At 35.2% G+C, this 19,209-nt stretch overlaps 1 protein-coding gene across 3 annotated transcripts in view; it reads right to left on the bottom strand.

Moving 5' to 3' along the window:
- dph6 (diphthamine biosynthesis 6) overlaps positions 1-19,209 on the bottom strand; it is a 109,277-nt gene that overhangs the window by 31,205 nt on the left and 58,863 nt on the right. The window lies entirely within an intron of this gene.

Here is a 19,209-nt window from a genome sequence, read left to right as displayed (position 1 = left end):
ATTTAGGTTCAATTAGTGTCCGAATGGTTGAAAATTCTATTATTTATTTTAGTATTTCCTACTGCATCAAGCTAATGTGAAAGAAAATAAACAGTCCTCAAGATTACAATTTTATGAGACATGAATAAGGAAACGTGGCCCATCATGTGCATTGCATTAGAGCAATAAATGGATCACTCTTCTTCAATGATTTAGGTCTCCAGTCTAAAAGACTAAATTTAATAAATGAGATGCTAACTAAAATTATGTTCATCCTGTTGCTTCAAATGCAGAAATTGTTCATAATTAGTGTAATTATACAACCGGTTTTTGCAGCTCTTGGGTAATATGTTTTTAATCATGTTTTGTAGTTGAATCTTGTGAAAATCAAATTATACTTTTCATTAAAAGGCCTCAATTTGCAAAAGCCTATATCCATTCAGGATTCTGTGAATTGTGTATATAATTATGAATATTACATACCACAATTTGCTTTGTTTTCAGACTCCATCAAAGCAACATTTTCTGAAGTGAAAGAATGCATTTTTATGGCTCAAGTTCTTAAGTTATAGCGATTACGACATTGAAAATAAAACAAAAATCAGGATTTTGCATTTGGCATCATTTCAGTTCTCATCTGACATCGTTGTCTCATTCACGACATGGTTTAGTTTAGAAATGCACAATGAGAACTCCAAAAATATGACATCTTTAAACTGAAGGCCTGAGTTCATATTCCAATCTATACCGACATTCAACTTTCACTTACGCCAATTGTGTCATTTCAGCAAGGAAAGTACAATGGGACAGACTGATCTTCATCACCTATTAGTAATTCAGCCAACAAAGGAATACTGAAAGTGTCTAAAACATATCTACCTGGTCTCTTAACCAAACAGGATGGAATCGATGTGAGGGAATTAATATGTTCATAGAAGATATATCCCTTTTTTTTAAAAAAATCCCTCAAAATGTTTATAACTATGGGCTCTGTACTCTATCCTCAAAAACACAAACGTAAAGTTATAAGGCACTGGCAGTTTGGTGTCTTTGACCTCTCAATGAGAAGCACCAGTTCCAGTTCCACTCCACGAAATTCCAATCAGAGACTTGGGCTGCAGCCTCCACTCGGCTGGCTCAGGCCTCCTGTGTCTCTCGTCCCCTCCGTTCCACAATCAGTGGCCGTGACTTCAGCCGCTGTGTGCCGAAAGTCTGGAACTCTCTGCCTCAATCCTTCCACCTTACGCCCTCCCTCCCCACTTTCAAATTCCGCCTAAAGACCTTCCTTTTGGATCGTGCTTGCGGCCATCTCCCCCCTCCTCCCACTGGCTGGGTGTCAGGCTCCACCACTGTCAAGCGCTCCAGGACTCTACTCTGCGTGAAGGGCTCTATATAAGTCAAGTTTGTGTTGCTGAGCAGATGCTGTGATATCTACCAGGCAAGGGAGAGGCAAACTCAGGGGCAGAAAATTATGCCTGTGGAGTCCTGATGATCTGTTACGAGGAGGAAGGGGTATTGTTGACATCTGGAAGCAGACAACCAAGCTTCCCCTGTCAGCTCCAAGCATAAGAATCGGAAAGAAAATGGAATGGAGCTATAAAAAGAGAAGGGGAAAAAAAAAACAAAGACGAAAGTGGTTTTGAAATTGACATGGCAAGTGGCTAATCAGAGTTGAACAGTTCGTGGTCTTGCCACTTACGTAAAGGCAGCAGAATTAGTACAACTGAGAGAAATGTATAACACTTACAAATCATACATGTCAAGGGAAAATAGTGCAATGAGATTTTCAAGTGTTAAAGTACTATTAATGTTTCTCAAACATAGGCTTAGACAGCGTCTTAACACCAACGTTAAGCACTCCAAGACCCTGCCCTGCGTGAAAAGCTATATAAATGCAATTTGTTGTTGATACCAAGGAATTCAGTTTGCTTGTGTTTGTAGAGCATACTCATCTCTTTATGGGTTGACTCCTTGATTATAATACCAAAACTAAACTTCAGCTTTATCACAACCTGTTCCCTAAAGTGTTGCTACCATTAAAGAAATGCAATGAGAGCGTAACCTGGAGATCTGTTGGCTTACCACAAACAGAAAATGAGGGATTCCTTTATAAAAGAATGACCTGAGCAGTGTAATTTTTATTTGCATCAAAGTTGTATCACTGTGTATTGCTGATGTACGTTAGTGATCTAGAATAGTTGTGAACACTATATTCTTGCTTACAATTGCTCTTCCAATGTAAATGAATTCTGACTGCTATTCCCATTCTCTTTCTTTTCTATCCCAATTTTATAAAATAATTAATTTCAGATCTATTTATACACTCAAATGGTGTTAGATGTCTAGCAATTAATTACAGGACCATAAACCAGTCAAGGAACTCAAATGACATCAATAAACTGTGGGTTAGAAGGTCAAGCAGTTCATTCACCTGTTGAACCCCAAGCTTGAATTACTCCCAGAATTATGCAGAAAAAAAATTCTATGTAATGTAAAAATGATGCTTCATGGCAGCTGTTTTTCTGTGATATTAAGTGTTGTAGGACTTCAGAGGATTTACGTTATTTAGGATATGAAATAAAGAATGCACCATCGTACATATGATACAGTGTGGTTGTGAAATATAGAATCTGTTGCTTCAGATGGATGCATGAAAGCTACACAGTTGTTTCCAAAGAACTGAAAAGACATTGGGAAACCAGAGGAGCAGTGAATGTAACATCATTTGATTTACTATGCTCCTTTTTTTCTGCTGCAGAACAGCTGTGTTAACTATTTGTCCTTAAGACATACAAGAAAAAATGTCAACAACAAAAGACACTTGCCCTGTAACGGGACAGAGTAACTTCTATCTTTTTACATGACAATGGATAAGTCAACAGATACAACCATTCAGTCTGTATTCTATTGAAGAGATACCCTTCAAAATGAAGAGACGGTGGTGCAGTGCCATATGTTAGTTAAAAATATATTCATTCCTGTTCATTCGTGTTAGGTGAACCTTTTTTTTGGCAACACAATATATTTTAACATTTTTGTCTCTAATCATAGATTGATCGTTCTTTGTTCCTTAAGCCATTTAAAAACAAAACATTAACGGCAGTATTATTTTGGTTACATTTGGTTAGTTATTTAAGAGATTCAGAATCATTTTGCATTTTTAGGTAAGACTTTTGATATATGAATGAAGTAAAAGTTACTTAATACTTAGCCTTGCATTTGATATAGCGCCTAATCACGTCATTCAGATGTCTCAAAGCACTTCATAAATATATTGTAAAGTGAATTGACTATTTTGTGAGCAAAATGTTTATTTAACATCACTTGTTATTGTAATTTTGGAAAGCATTGGACAACGTCCTAAAACTGCAATGATGCGAATAAAGATTGTTTGGTATAAAATGTACTAAATTATTCATCCCTTGTTAAAAAGCCCAGCCACAAAAACAAATTCCAGATAATCTGTTAATTTAGCTCAACCAATATTTGGTCCAAAATATAAAATTCTCCACTAAATTGTTAACCTCAATCTCAGAGGTCAAAAGGATTGCTAGTGTGGGAAACAAAAATGTCACACTGCCACAGTAGGGGACATTCTTTTGTGGTTGGGGTTAAGTATTATTGCTCTGACAGAATTTCCACTCTTCATCTAATATACCGGATAGGATATCTGATCTGGAAATTACTCAATGACGACAATGGGTGCAAAAAATACTGTAAACGTGCATTATGTTTTCAATTGCAAGCCTGAAAATAATGACTTTGTGTTGGATGTTTCAATGTAAATCATAAAGAAATCACCAGACAACTCAGGATTGATGTTGGACCGTGAAGGGGTATATTTAAGTTGCGCATGCTTCCATCATGCAATATAATCACTGTAATTGCCAATCTGCCTAGGGAGGATGAACTGAAACTAGTTCACATATCCAACAGGATAACATTAAATTGGATTGCTAAATTCTCTGTATCATTTATGCAGTGTCAAGTGTGTACAGGGCCGACTGTCACATGAAGTTCAAAAAGAAGAGACAAATACAAGTTCATTCCTCTCCAAATCAGCAAAACACATAAAAGAGGAAGCTGAAATCTACAAAGCTGAAATAGATGAATGCTCTCTTTGCCTGTGAAAATAAGGTTAATCAAATACCGGAATGTCAGAGAAGGTGTATTATATTGTTGCAAGTGTTAATCCCATACTTTGAGCAAAGCGGGAGTTCTGGAATCAGCTCCATTTCCACTGTATTATTTTGTGAATACATACTTAATACGTACTTAAACTTACTTGGTATAACAAAAGTAGCAGCTTGAATTTGCATGGATAAATATCTTCGATAAAAAGATTAAGTATCTATCAGGATTTATATGCACATTACTAATGCGGCAACACTCAATATGAAAATTACGATTTGCCAGCATCAAACTTATTTTAACAAAATAAAGAAGCACGATCTTCTCTGTAGACAAAAAACCTATTTTCAAAGGATTAGCTACTTTCCTCGAGACATATTAAAATTTTAGCTGAATGAGAAATGCAAAGAACAAAACTAATCTTTAAATAATAAGGAAGTTTCATCAATTTAGTGCAATTAAACACTACACTTGCACTATGACCAGAGGGGCCCGTTATACTGCAATCGTATCACATCATGAAAAGCAATCAAGTTTATAGCTTTGTTTCACATTTAAATAATAATTCTTGTATTTGATATAGCGCCTTATCATGTCTTCGAGACGTCTCAAAGCGCTTCACAGAATATACTGTAGAGTGAATAACAAAGACTGAGGTTTTCCCAAGTTATTGTGCAGAACATGTTTAGAATTTTAATGGCTTTTTATTACATCCTCAGCACTGCTATGGCTTTCCATGTAAGGTAGCAGAGCACTGCATTCTTTTAGTGGGTGCAATGGAAGCTTGCTTCCCGCATCACGCTTCCCATGATGCTGCTCCCGTCTGTCAGATTTGCCTGTCAACTTTGATGCTTTTTTAGAGCAGCAGTACAAGCTTAAATTACTATGACTGCAAACCATAAATGAGAACCTCATGCTTTGAAACCATCAGATCAATCAGAAGATCATTTACTTGGAAGGGTTATTTGGTAAAGTGAGAGATGTACATCAACCACCCGCACCTGAAGGCTGAGGCAGCAAAACGACAACAACAAATTGTCATTGGCATTCCATTTATGATCCTTCAGACAGCATCAGAGTTCTGTTCCACGGGAAACCAGATAAGGTCAGACTTGCACTGAATATTTCTTAACAAGCTACCATCAAAAGAAGTTATGATTTGAATAAAAAGGCTATCATGCCTCGATTTCAATATCAAAGGGATCAACTGTGAACTCTCAGTGCAGGAAAATCTCCCCAAGCTGCATCAGGCAGGTGTTTAATAATCTATTATTTAGGATTTATTTTAGGTTGGTATATATAAAAAAAAGCCGTGTTACCAAGAAACCACAAACGGATAGCACAAAGGAAAGAATGTTATTAACATACTATTAACAGTTCAAAAGAATGATATGACACACCAATCAAACTTGTTAATTGACTGTCAATGATCTGTCCTTAAAAATGCAACATGAGTGCATAATGCAGCTCTAAATCTGACAGGAAGACAGTTACATTTGCATTAGTCTCATAAACTAATCAACAATCAGAATATAATGTACATTTTTAATGCGTTAGGCAATTGTTTGAATATGCATTCTTTTTCCACTGGGCAATGAAAGATTAAATGAAGAATTCTTCTGAACTATTATTGACATTAGCATTATCCCTTTTGAAAGTCCTGTATTTAAGTAATTTATTACCATAGATTCAATGGTTTCACTTCATGAAAGTTAACATTTCCTTTACTTTATTAAAAAATGAAATCCTGAAAATGCCAATACCCACCCAAAACACAATCACAACATATTAATTTAATTTGCATTAATTGTTCCTAATCGTGTCTTTAAAAGCAGATTGTAAACAAAATTAAAATCTTCTGAAACTTCTTTCAGAGGAAACTCAGTGTGATAACTTACAAGTAATAGGGTGTCTTGGTAAGGGAGAGGGGCAGACAACTTTCCAGAAAATAATTTTACTGACTTTTAAATTAGCTGTGTTTTGAGTGAAATACAATTAATCCAGTAAATACTGATGCTCTGCAGCTTGCTCTTAATGTGCATTTCCTCTTTGAAGAGAGGTGAAATGTTAACAATCTGGACTAAAAGAGCATTTTTACATTTCTAATAATACAAGAGCTTTTTTTAAACTATAAACTTGTGATTTTAGTTTGTGCATTGGTTTACAACTCAGTTACATCTTTGAGGGCCTCAGAGGTTAGGATGTGGGTTCTTGACATAATGAGCTCCTAATCTCAGTTACAACATTGGGGAGAACAATGAGTGCAGGGAGCAGAAAAGATCACATTGTGAGTTAGGTTGAGCTGCTCGCTGTACTTTCTAGGATCTGATTCAAGAGTGGAATATATACAAAACTGGGGCAGTTTGCTGACTCTCTTCCATTGGGGAATGGTGTGTAATCAAATGTTCCTTATGTGNAAAAAAACTCAGGAGCAAAATGGCTTTTTTAAATTTAAGTAAAGCTTCATACAAAGCTTTTAAGCAAAACAAGAATTATTGCACCAGACTGCATTCCGAAGATAAAAATGTACCCAGGGTCCCAACTGAAAATCCAAAATCTGCATAACGTATAAACATTTTAAGTACTGTACCACAGCATTTAGATTACACATAAAAATATCTGAAAGTTGTCATTTATTTACAGATTTTATGATTGTTCTGACTAGAATGTTAATGAGCGCTCAAAGTCTGGCCATATGGAGACAATGTCATATGGTGGAATAATGAACCCAACTGGGAAATGGTTCTGATGAAAACAAAATCACAAATATGCTAACAGTGAAACACCGTACTAAAGAAATCAATTATCGCAGTAAACAAAGGATAGCTAGGAGTCAGTCACCACATTTATAAATCATATAGGAAAAGCCTGACTTGATATAGCACTGTAATAATCAAATTCCTTGCTTTCATTCGATGCAGTAAGCAAATACATACATAGTGCAAGTGGTTTCTCATACAACAACACATTTGTGGAATGCATGTGTATATGTCACTGTTAACTCAATAACTATTTTTCAACACACAACACCCTACTTACAGCAATAATAAAAAATAAAACTTACCAGTCAGCATTCTGGACTGGATAAGTGTGATATTAAATTTATTCACAGAACATTTCCTACATAAGCCCACATTTCTTCCTTTCTAACCTGTGAATATTTTCAACTGTACTGTTAAAAAAATTGAATTTTAATTTTTACCAATATGACTATATGAATTACTGCTAGACATCAGTCATTGGTTTCTCATAATTTAGGTCAGAGCAGGGGGTGTTCTTATTTATTCAACACAGTTATATGCGATTGAAAAGAGAAACCACTGGAGACTTATTAAATAGTTTATTGAAAAAGATTATAATGGTCTTGCAACCTAAATTAAACATGCAGTGGGCTGGGTTTTTAAGAAACATTATTTAAATCCTCTCTTTTGTAATACGTTTTTTGTTCCACATACAGGTACATTAGTTGATAGCCTCTAATGTATTGAAATGACTGTAAAATACAGGGCATACATCAATGACGCTCTCGTAATAAACTCAATTAATTCAGATAGGGATTTTAAATCATTCATTACTATGTCTGCATTCTAATATTATCACATAAAACAAGATTATTTTAATATAGCTGATCTAAGAAGCACTGAACGTATATCTTACTGTAATTTAACTGACTGGGCAGTATTTTTGCATCACTTAGATTTTTAAAAATGGTATAATTTGCAATTCCAAGGATTTGATTACTTTAAACCTAGGGCGCAGAGTAACTAGTGCATCAGGAGAATGGTTTAAACAGGTTGGCAAAAAACGGATCTGAATAGTGGATTAGTATAGGAATGCTTTAAATCCTTGTAAACAAAATGACATTTTGTATCAGAACTGCCTGCCAATAGTTTTAGTTTTGTACTCATTTCAGAAGGAAAACTTCCCATTTAAACACTGGTTGCGAGATTTCTAGGTGCAAACTTCCACCTATATTTAAACCAGCAATGGATGGAACTTTACTGTAAATAAAGTGGAGAAGAAATGGCACGTCTACCTTCACACCAAAGCCCCTAGAATTGCTTAAAGGTCTAAGATTAGCAACCTAGAATGTATTATTATCTGGAATGAATACTAACAGTGACATTCTTCAGATTGAGATTAAGAAAATATTAAATGGCAATTATGACAAAAAACATAGCATAGCTATCCAAGAAATGGGACTAAAAGCAACGACTGCCATAATGCTACTGATATAACTGGCTTAAATCTGTGTTGAAATTATTTCCTTAATTTTTAAAATGCAAGTACCTTGATTCTACCTCCCACCCTCACCTCACCAATTTATTAGAATGTTTCTTTAAGTGAACTTGACTGCTGAAGCATTTTATTAGTGATTCTCTTGCCCGAAATTGGCCTTGCCACAAGCAAGAAAAGTCAATTTAACATGTTAACAAATGGCAACAAAGCATTATAATTAAAAAAGATGATACATCATTTAAAGAAAATTCTGTAAAAGAGAACAACTGTTCCTTGATTTTAAGACTTCACCATTCATAAGTAGCCATGACGTACCAGACAAAGAAAATAAACACTTCGAGATGATTAAATTATAAATAAATTAGACATTACAAAATTATATTTGACTCCATTACTTTACTTCTATTCTCCTTTTTTCCTGTAGCAATTATCCAAATAAAACCCTCAGTTTACTACAGTTGGCCTACAGGGCCTTATTCCCTTTCTTGCACTTTTAATTTGTATGCAGGTTTTGTTGCAGTATTAATTGAATCATATTGAAATTGATTTCCAATGCACGTGTTTGATATGCCTCATTATAAAAAAACGGATATTAATATCAAAAGGTGGTTACACATACAATTCAACAAAATTGTGCAAAAGATATTGCAAAATAAAAGCTTTTCAATCTTCAAAGAGAAGTGTCTTTCCTGTTAACTGAATACTTTTAGTGGTTCAACACCAATTTTTATTTTTCCAGTTACAGTTAACATTGTTAATTTAAAAAGCAGTTCAAGAACTAAATTCTTGCCAGTAGGATTTAGCATTTTCAAATAATATTTTCAGGTGATAAACATAACATGGATCTCATTTACAAATTGCACAACATTTTAAGGAGATAATACATCAATTAGGTCAATTTTCTCAAATTTGTGCTTTTTATCAACTAACAGAAAATCTACCATATCAAAAACAATGGAGCCATTCTTCACCCTTAAAAAAAAGGTGCACATTTTTCAATTCAGCAATGCACAGGCAAGCACTCAAATCTATGACTCTTAAGATTGTATTTTTGGAAGTTCAGTGTTGCCCAACACACACATTGTCTTAAATTTAATATTTTACATTTAATCATCCGTTCCTTTTACTCTATCAAACTTTGAACACCAATAAATGTCTCATAAATGTGCAAAAATTGTTTTCACTCGGAGCATAGCACAACATTGTGCTTAAAGAACCAATAATCAATGTCATTGAGCTACCTATATAACGTTATACTCTTTCAGTGAAAACCAGAAAAATATAAATGGATATCCACATATCCAACTAATATTTTGTACACTTCAATCGTTCTGTACAATAGATGTAAACCATTTTAGAATGTAAAATTTTAAGAGATTTTCAATGATAGTTTCAGTAATTATTTCCTCCCATATAACCTCATTCTAAAATTTACTCACAACTCAAACTAAGAAATAAATTAATACATGTAACAAATAAGGTATTAATACAAGGAAAATAATAAATCTTCAACACTTAAATCAGTTGTGGTTGAAATATTTCAACATACTTGATATCGTAAATCTTTTAGAGAACTGTCAAAAGAAGCTATTATTCATTTTATGCATAACCTTTGGTAACTTTACACATCAATAGAAAAACATTTGCTTTAAACAGTATGGATATTCTTACAGTAAGGAACATCTTCCCTTTTTAGAAGTGTATGGGCCCGTCAAAATCTGCTCCAAATCCTATTTAAAAAACCACAACTGTTGGTCCAAAATACCCATGTTGATATGGAAATACATAGTGAAACTCTGTTTCTAGCAATGTGGTGTACTAATGTATTGTACAGCAATGCTGCAACAAAGATATAGGGGGAGTGGTGTCACCTCTGGATTGTTATTTGTTTTTTAATATTTATATGTATTAAGTTTAAAATTAATTCCTACTTAATCAAGGAGCCAAGCTATTTTTTCTAAACTTATCCAGCATAAAATGGAGTACCCAGACAATCTAATCATATTGAGATATTGCATACTTTTCATGAGGCTATCAGCACAGCGGCTTGTGAAAGAAAGAAAAAAATTATTTGCCAAGTACTTTATTGTTTTTTAAAAGGATTAAAAAGTATCCATTTTGGATTTTCAAAGATCGGTAAAATGTAACAGTTTAATTTTACTGTGCATGTCGACAATATTTTATATATTTTTTAGCACTTCTGAAATCCTCAACCCGCGAATGCTCAACTGTCACATACGATCAGCGTTACTTAAGTGCCCTTATAAACCTTGTTATTTCAATGTATGTAGTAAGCGAAAAGGCAGACATCGGTGAATGTCTCATGAAATATCACCAAATCCTGCTCAATATTTATATGGTAAATCGCGTAACCTATGCGTGCGTACAAGTTTATTGGAGGGAAAAATATAAAATACCAAAAGAATGGCATCATCGTCAGTTTGTCCATAAATAGACTGTGGTCATTTCATGACATTGGACCTTTTCTTCTTGCTACGCTACTGTAAATAAGCGTATTCCCTTGCCTGTCTGCTTTCCTCATGCCCATTTCCAGAAATGCCGCAGCAGATAAGTAACACTGTCATGTCCGTTTTGTCAACTACATGCTGATTATCCTTTCTATTGGCAGTTTGTGAACATTATCAAGGTCAGAAGCAATCACTCAGAAGACACCTCCTGATGCTGTTATAGTTAATGACGATTTCTGTGAGAAGACTCCTTTCAGCAGAGGCAATCTGTTATTATAATAATGGCAAACGGAAATTATAGGACTTCATATTTTTTTCAGCTGCTTCATTTACTTAAAAAGCTTTAAAAGCAAAGAATGCAAAAAATAATACATTGATGAATATTACCAGGCACAGATCATGCAAAATTGGCTATATGTTTTGTGTACAGCAAGATTACTTGTAATGAATGTGCTATTTGGCGATATTTGCTGAGTTCAATTCTCCTTGTATTAGGGCAAATGCCCACTGTTTTCAACTGTCTGGACCTCAGCTTTTGACAAATTGGTTGTGAGGCATTTACGACTGATGCACATATCGGAAAATCATTTCTGCCAAGTTTCCTTCGTGACCTGCCCGTGGGACATGACATGCTCCAAGACGCATCGCTCTATCAAACCACATCTTTCCAGAACAATGCAAATTATGACAAATTCCATCATCCTGCATTATGCGCTTCATGCTAATCTCCCTAATTCGAGAGAATCAGGAGGCTCGCTGTTCTGCTGAAGGGCATGTTGTCTGATTGAATGATGGTGAAAAAATATCCACAATCCCCTTTGCCTCCTAATCCCAGCTGTGCCCACCTCTGCCCTCAAAGCACCATCGTTCTCATGCCTTTAACTTTTGCAAAAAAATTAACTTACCAACCACTTAGTGTCTGATGTTTAGGTTAGTAGAAACTAAATGTTTTAATTTCTTGCTGAAGTGAGTATTATATATTTTAGACGAGAAATGTTAATGAACTCATTTCTACCTCTTCCTGCTGACTTCCCAGGCCTGTCAGACTGTCACATTGGGAATGCAACCACACTGAGAAGCTAGGACTTCTCCCACACTGGCTTCTGAACCAATCATTTAGAAGATGGGATTCAGGCAATTCTGGACCTCAGCAAGTTGACTTTGCGAGGTTACGCTGCTTGCTTTCAGCAATTGGACAACCTGCAGAAGACATTAAAAAGTCTCCAGGACACACTCTCAATTAGGTGACGATGCGTCCCAATTTCAGAAGGTGGCAGCATTACTGCACGGAACAGGTCAGCAGCCAGCACAACATGGCAAACAAATGCAATATTCTCCAATAAATATGCAAATTCTGAACTCAATTAGGATTGTGAGTTATTAAAATTCAGGATTTAGAACTACAGAATCATCTGAACGTTTTAGTTCCAGATACAAATATAATTTCTTCTTCATATACAACATTTCTGTACTTATAAAAGTGGCATGTATTATAGGTTAATCTTCATTCAAACATTGGTGACTACAAAACATGGGTTATAACACCATACAAAAGAGAGTCAGTAATTCATGTCTCTACATTACTTCAGAAAATTGTGCAGGGGAAAAAAATAAGGTTAAGAATGTTTCCATTTCACTTCTATGGTTTCTAAAGTGTTAACTTATATTTTATAGGTTTTTTTTAAAAAAATGTTTTGTTTAACCTAAGCGGATGTGATTTTTAGATACATTGGGAAAGAATCAGTAGACCAAAAGCTGAGTGATTGAATGGAATAAATCGGCACGTTCTGCTTTCATTAATACAAAATGTTATGCTTTAGTTAGAACCTGAACCACTGACAGAAGAAAAATCTGGACATTAACTTGTTTGGACAGAAGATATTTTTAGTTAGGCCTGAACAGATTCACTACTACGATGCCCCAAGTCCATCCTTGTATGTCTGCATCTGTATCTGAGACTGATAATGGCCGCAGCCCTCTATGGATTAGGTTATGAAAAACCAAAAAGTTTGAATTTCAAAGAATTCTGATCAACAATGTATTTACATCAATTTTGTTTTTAAAGAATTACATTTCATGGGAAGTGAAACTGGCTAAAAGGCTTGCTTTAAGTCATCATGAATAACAAAGCCAAAAAAGGCCCTCAGAGTGCTAAAGGTTCAGGTATGTATATTGAAGACAGCTGCAATCAGGAGGCAAACATTTTACTAGACTGTAATCTGAGCACAGTAAAATCTCAGTAGTATTTGTCCGTGTGAGTATTTGCTTCTCAGGTTATCACAAAACAAATGTGAGAAATACATCAGTCGATGTAAATGTACTACACACAGCAAAAAAAAGGAAAAGATATTATATTGGGTCTGTCAATAATTATTTTCAAAAGCCAGAATAAAGGCATCAATTTTAATTTTAAATATCTAGTTATTGTAAAAGAAATGCCCTTTCCAAGTTCTATNAAAAAATTATACTTGTGAATGTGAACACTTGACATTAAATACCTAGAACAGCTTTAGGTCAGTGCGTGAGCTTCTATCTGGGGCTGAGCGATGCTCCACTGAATATACTGAACAGCAGAGGGTGCTGGGAGGGTTAACTTAGGTGCTGACATGTCATGCCTCACTGCTTCCAGGCTACCTGGTGCTCAGAGATAGTGCAAAACTGCCTTCTCCAATCCATACAGAGTATGCTTTACAATACTATTTCATATGAGGAAAAATAAGTTGACTAATTTAAAAAAACACAGCACTATCGTTTTAATAAGAAAAACTCCCATGATACAACTATTATTGAGGTTCATTATGGAATATTCCTTTAAATGCCAAGTGAGATCAAGAATATCATGAGTTTAACAAAAGGAAATGCCCATCAATCAGCTCAGCAACAGACCTGGACTGGCAAGCAATGGACCAATTGATTAAAACTTAACTTGCCAACTGGAAAGGAAGATGATAATGTCTAACCTTTCACATAGTCCCTGGGTGAAAGAAAACATGTAAAAGTAGAAACATGCCATTGTGGTTTCATAACCACTGGGAAAACAAAATTAGTACAAGAATATGCTCATCAATGGATTTTTAGTTTAGTGTCATTGTTAAATAAATTGAAGCAGATGTTCAACTGACATCATACAACAAGAACTCAGCAAAGGTCCCGACAATGTGAGAAAATATCTTTGGTTACTCATTCATTCAATCATTTGAGGCAGCAGTAACCCTTTTACCTGCAAACTGTTGCATCCCACATAATATTAACTTTAAATAAAGGAGGGGTCAAATTGCTTTATATACAGTAGATAGTGGAAGTTTACAATTGGCTAGAATAGTTACCTCCTCCATTATTCTGTCCTTTTGGTGTTAAGTCCATTTTTCAACAATTCTAATTCTCACCTACAGTTTATAGTGAGTAACGGACATCCAAACCAAGGATATTTTTTGAAGCCAGCAATGTTCGTCATTAAAAACAATGACTAGATTAGAATCTAAAGTTTGGACCCATTTTGGTCATGACTCCACCTTCATCCATAACCCTCATTTTTAAAAAAAATGCAGTCGAAAGATAAAAAAAATTGTAAATTATAAGAGTTGCTTTCTTCCCTATCACAGCACATAATGTTAATAGGCAACATTTTAAGTGGGCATTAATCTGAGTCACTCATGTCCAATTAATATATTCATTCCAATCGGGAGTACCACACTGCGTGTTTCGGTAAACAGTGAAATAAAGCTTAGTCCAGTGCAATTCAAGTACTTACTAAAATAACCAACTAAATCTAATCTTTTTTTTAGATTTTGATAAGTTTAATACCAGTTGTTATAATTTTATTGAACATTATTTTGGAAATAAACACTTTGAATGAAAAATATATTTCACATATAGATATTTTCCAGTCCTCAAAGGAATGAAGCACATGAAAGATATTCATAACTAAGCACTTTAAAACACTCTTCATAATGTTTCCTCCATTCATGTTTTATAGCCTTTATGCAGGCCCACTTTTACAACATTATACAGATGCACATTCAATATTTATTGCTATGGGATGAAGGGATCTTGGGTTTCTCACTTTGCTTCAAGCAAGTTCAGCACCTTAAGAAGTAAGTGACTATTTTAGTATCATTGCAGAAAAAGGCACTAGGCACACCCTACACTTGCTATGCCTTGTTGACATGAACCAGGGCAGGCAGAAACCAATAATACATGAAGTGCTGTTCAGAGGCAATTAGGATCAGTTGTCAAGGCTGGACCATTAATGAAGGAACATGTCAGCAAAGCCACAGACCTCAGCATTTGAGGGCGAGAAGGCGATTTAGTGTGACAGATCGAGTCCTTCCAATGTCCTCAGCAGTACATGCTAATACCAGCCGTAACAACACAGTGTGGCAGTGTATAATGCAACTAACATGGACTTTGATTCAGCAAAATGACTGCTGCCACTGCTAGTCCATCTCACTGCAGCTGCAGATAAGGCTGCCCTGCAAATAATTACCAGTTTGCCATACTCTTCCTTCTCTAACCAACTGTGTCCTCCTTACATGCCTAGTTAATTTATTATTGCTATCAAAGGGGTACGTGTAGAACAAAGATATGTTAAGCAATATTTTATTCACCTAAACAATTTACAATCTCTGATTTCTGCTGAGCTTTAATGCCATGCAAAATTCCAGGCTGAAAGGATGCGAGTGAATAAACACATCTGAACCAGCATGAGTTCATTGGAAACGCGTGGCTTTTTAAAAATAAAATCATCTTGCTGAGAATAATGCACAAAATCCCAATCAAACTGATGATGTCAACTGAGATACTACTGTAAAATAAATGTGATATCATTGCTATTGTCAGTGTAGGGCATGTCCTGAGCACTGGCTTTCTTTTAGAGCCAGTGTACATGTTATCACTTCTTACACATAAATTCAGAACTAATACATCCCTCATACAAAGACATGTTCTATCTCATAGACTTGTGAACATATTGTTCCTAATATAAAAGACTGCTGCTACAGCCATTCTAGTAAATGCAAGCAAAGCTATAAAATATATAATATTTTCTGGAATATTATTCTATATCTGTATATCTATAACATTAAAAACTTGACAAATCCTGAAATGTGTTAATCTGCTCTCTACTTTTTAAATTTGCTTCATGAATGCTGCTGATACATAGCCATTTAAACATGAAATGAAGCATGGTAGACAATATCAATCAGAAACAAACAGAAAGAAAGTTACACACTCCACCATCATTTCAACACATCCCTGATAGTATTTTGCATATTTAAAGGTGTTTTCCATGGTGACTCTCCCATAACAATAAAATTAAACATTTACATTGCCAGTGTGTTTTAACACCAGTTTTCTGAAGTTACTTAAACTCATTTCTCTAAAGGGATTCATAAAGTAAGGCTAATGAATTTAAGCAGGGGGAAAACTTAAAAACTAAAATGAATCTCCAATTAGCTATCATAAATATAAACTCGGACTAACCTAATGTAATTGACAGGCAGTCCATAGGGATCTTCCTAACCTATAGCAATGGACTTTATCCACAAGGATAACAGCATGATGCAGCTGGAGCCAACTGTAACCAAGAGAGATAACTCACAAAATTGACCCAGTAGTTACTGGGAACATAAAGAAATGGAGAAACTGTGCTGGGATGGTATTGGCCAAATCACAATAATAGCACACAGAGTTCCTAGCAATGACACTGTCTGGGATAGAGTTCTATAAGCAGAAGCTGTGTGTATACTTTTGCTTGCATTTTTATGAAGGCTATAGATTCCTAAAAAAAATTATGAGAAGTTCATTTGAAACTGTTCCTATTCCTGACTTGCAGCTTGCGTACGTTTGAAGCATTTGCAGCTCTTGAGCTCATGCTGAAGTTTGCTACATAAGTTATTATAGGGTAGGGTATAGTCTGACGATCGGTCATCAGTAAGCCGAATGGTCTGTGTTGCTGTGGATTGTGCTAAATCCAGAAGTTGACTTTTTCTACTAACTGACAAAGGGTCTTCAATATTCCATCACATATCAATGCCTTGGAACGTCCTCGCGATGTGAAAGGCGCTATACAAATGTAATTTTGTATTGTATTTGTAGAACAATGAAGTTGCCAAGCCCAAACTTTCTTAGGGTTCCCACTTTTCCACACATCTTTGTTATTTGCTTGAGATGGGAACCCTGAAAATCTGTACTATCCTTTTGGGTCTCAACACTGACAAAATTGTAAACTTATTAATTTGCTTTCAAACCAACTTAAGATCAGTAGCTTTTCAAGGAAAGTTTTAATTTTATTGTGCTCAATTGAATTTTATTGATCACAATTCAACTTTTTTTTTAAATATATAAAAAAGATTTTTGGTGCCAGAGTATAGATTTCAGATGACTTCAACAATTCAATAACAATTCCACTTTATCCATGAATTTCTGTCATTTTTGTCCGTTTGAAGAGGTGGATTAGTATGTGTGGACCCTATATTGGATAAAGATTTAATTCTTTTTCACCAGAATTTGAAGCCTGCGAATATAGTTTGGAAGTCATCTTGAATTTTTACAAATAATCTGAAGAGTCAATTCATACTGGGACTTGGTATGGAGATGGGCTCCCCTGTTGTTTTGGTTGCCTGATACTTTCAATCCCAAAAATGTGTTACAGCACACATTTCATTAAACAAGGGTACAAGGTAAACCAATGTTTAACAATTTGGATAGGATATCATGCTTTGTAGCACTAAACATGATCTGCTGTTCATCAAATCCCAGAAGTCCCAGTATGCCTTTGGTATTAGATGGGGAGACAGTCTCAGGTAGCAAAGTGCTGCTTGAGACTATTTCAATTTCAGTATCATATTAAAATGAGAGACTCCAGAGTTCTGCAAAAGAGCTCTTCAGCAGGGAAATCTATAAAACTGTGTGCTTGATATTGAAACCTACAATTGTGGAATATAAACAAGAGCATGTAATTGATCTTTAACTAGTCAAACTCTATATTATTTTCACCTTTCAGACCAACTTTCTGGTTGCCCAATTTATTATTCCTAACTTTAATTTCAGTTTATCAGGAATATAACATTGCTGTTGGATACTGATCTGTAATTTTCATTTATTAGCACCAAAACACTATCAAGGTATTTATCAGGAGCACATCACGAATGGTACTCTTGTGCAGCATCCGTCCATCACCCAGCCATATCAACTAGATGTTCAAGTCACAAATTTTATAATCTTTTGAAAAATGAACAGCTGCGTAACTTCTATAATGGTTAGGTGCTGAGCTGACATATTTGCAACACTATGTAATAATAATAATCCTTGCATTTGATATAGCGCTTTTCACATCTTCTAGACTTCCCAAAGCACTTCACAGAGTATACTGTAAAGTGAATTGACTGTATATTTGTGGGCGAACGCGGCAGCCAATTGTGCACAGCAATGTCCCACAAACAGTCATGGATTGAAAATGACCAATTTATTATTGTTTTTTTTTGGAGGGATTATTATTAGGCGTGTGGAGTAAGGAAACTTGCCCAAGGTTTCGCCCTGCCTGGAATTGAACTCAGATCTCTCACTTGCAAAGCGAGTGCTCTAACCACTGAGCTACAGGACTCCACATGTGTTGTAACACTGAGTTACAACACTCTTTAAGCAGGGAAGAAAAATTATAGATAGCCACGCATCCACTCGCTGTTGATAGGGCCTGTCAGCACCTTACATGATCTCTCAAGAATTTCATCATATTCCTACTTCATGTGTTCTGCCCTGGATTTCTATTGTAGTATTGAGTTAGTTGACATATTTTTTTTAAAAAAAGCAACTTAACAAGCTAATTACGGTTAGAAAGAAACTGGAAAATCCTCAATTTATTTTGAATAAAAAATAACCCACATTTCTCCAAACATTGTTTCCTTACTTTGGTTATCTTGCTTTGCAAGGAATAAGATTAGGCTTTCACTTCAGCATTTGCTGTTTTTACTTAAAATCATTATTCTTTTACTAGTTTTATAATTTTTGTCGGCCTAAATGAGGCATTTTACAGAAACCACAGATTCTTGTATTTTCCTGTTAATTTGATTAATCATTTTTGTCAAAGGGCAGTGGGTTATTCATGTGCTGCTTTACTTCACAAGCCATGTGAAGATGTTAACCACTGTTATTGCCTCCAGCACCTCAAATTATTGGTGTATTATTTCATGCATGCACTGTCCTTTTATCAATTGCTTTTGAAGTAATGTTAATAGACTAGAAAATTGAGACATTTATGAAGTATAGGCAGTGTTTATAGAAAAAAATCCATAAAATATGACAAAGGCAAGCCTTGATAAAAGCCGCTTTTTAATAGATTATGGCAAAGTGATCCTGCCAGTAGCTGACAACTGACTCCTCTGAGATCACTCAT

Source organism: Callorhinchus milii, unplaced genomic scaffold (genome assembly GCF_018977255.1).
Source record: "Callorhinchus milii isolate IMCB2004 unplaced genomic scaffold, IMCB_Cmil_1.0 Scaffold9, whole genome shotgun sequence".
Lineage (NCBI taxonomy): Eukaryota > Metazoa > Chordata > Chondrichthyes > Chimaeriformes > Callorhinchidae > Callorhinchus > Callorhinchus milii.
The sequence above is the reverse complement of the archived record's forward strand: the minus strand, read 5'-3'. Positions and strand labels throughout refer to the sequence as shown.